Genomic DNA, 1,521 nt, shown 5'->3' on the forward strand with positions numbered 1-1,521 from the left:
CAGATAAAAATCTCTAAATGGGTATCATATTAACATTATTTAGAGTCACTGCTCTACATGTTTTTGTTTTTCTTCAAATTTCCTTTAAGGTAATTTTATTTACATCCTTTTTTCTTTGCTATGCGTGACTATGTTATTCTTTTTCTTTATGATCTGATATTCTTGAACCAAGTTTCCTATTACTTGGCTTCAATAAATCCCTAATCAGCTAAAATTGCATTATTTTAGCTTTTCACAGCATATAATAAAATCTGCATTTGTTGTAATTATTTTCCCTATTGTAACAATATCATTTATTTTGTAACTTTAAATAAGAATGCCATATAAATATATGATATAATTACCTCCACCTGGTATTCAATGACGCACCTTCATTATGAATGTTTACCCAGACGATGATGAAACATTGCAATGTGGAAAATTCCTCCTGTGGGAAACATTGCACACAGGCGTATATTAACTTTGTGTTCAATGACAAACATTTCATGCAATCACGAAGGAGAAATTAGTTTCACTGTTCCCTGAAAGTTACCTCAGAGCACTTTCTGGCCTAACCACTTGGCACTTTTGCCAGATCTCTTAATGTTTAAGGGACTCCAGCATTGCCCGACGGGACCATTTTACTAAGGCCCCATAAAATCAACAACAAAACTACTTTATCTACCATATGTGATTTTGTTTCTATGCTTTCTTTAATCCAATCCACAATGTATGGGCCTCACCCATGAAAATACGCATCGTAACTTTGCACTTTCATAAAAACATTCCGGAAGATCTAAAAGATGCCAGCTTTTCTTTACTAATAACTTTTTCCACAGAAGCAAGATATATGCAGGATATCAGGCCCCTTTAATTCTGACCCAAGTTCAAAGAAGCTTCAAATTTCATCTTATTTTTGGTGGAAAATTTGTGTCAAGAAACAGAATGACTTCTCTTCACAAACACAGGACTTGCGAAATCTCAGTGAGGGAGAAAAGACCACAGGACTCAACATGTGAAGCTGCTCTGCTTGATGGGAGCTCAGAGAGCTTGAATGAGAGTTTCTTAGAACCATCACTGTAACCTGCTGTCAGGGAGCTATTGTGATTTCACCTTTGGCCATATTAGTTGCCAGTGCTGCCTATTCACTGATATTGCATGTCTATTAAATTTTCTTCTGAGTGATGTTTAATATCTCTCGAGTCATTAAGACACCAAAGTGTGACATTAATATTCCAAAGTGCAGGGTATCTAACTCACATTCAGAGAACAGTAATCTCCCAGATAAGAATTGGTTCATTATTTATTTGTATTCTATAGCGGAAACAGTTCATCCTGGTAGTCTACCACCATGGGACACCACTCCCCCTCGTCAGGCATCTGTTTGTTAGTCTGTAAAATGAAAGTTTTTGACTAGATGATCTCTAGAGTGTTTCCTACCTCTGACCTTCTTTTATTCTATGATTCATTATATAATTTCATGGATAAATATCCAAGCAGTTTACTTTTTTTGTAGCTTCACAATATCCTTCTTAAAAATGA

General features: G+C 35.4%; 1 protein-coding gene across 1 annotated transcript in view; it reads left to right on the forward strand.

The window, feature by feature from the left end:
- Positions 1-1,521, forward strand: part of EPHA6 (EPH receptor A6) — a 1,195,443-nt gene that overhangs the window by 1,032,919 nt on the left and 161,003 nt on the right. The gene's annotated exons all lie outside the window — the stretch shown is intronic.

The sequence above is a fragment of the Propithecus coquereli genome, unplaced genomic scaffold (genome assembly GCF_000956105.1).
Source record: "Propithecus coquereli isolate 6110/MARCELLA unplaced genomic scaffold, Pcoq_1.0 Scaffold40, whole genome shotgun sequence".
Classification (NCBI taxonomy): domain Eukaryota; kingdom Metazoa; phylum Chordata; class Mammalia; order Primates; family Indriidae; genus Propithecus; species Propithecus coquereli.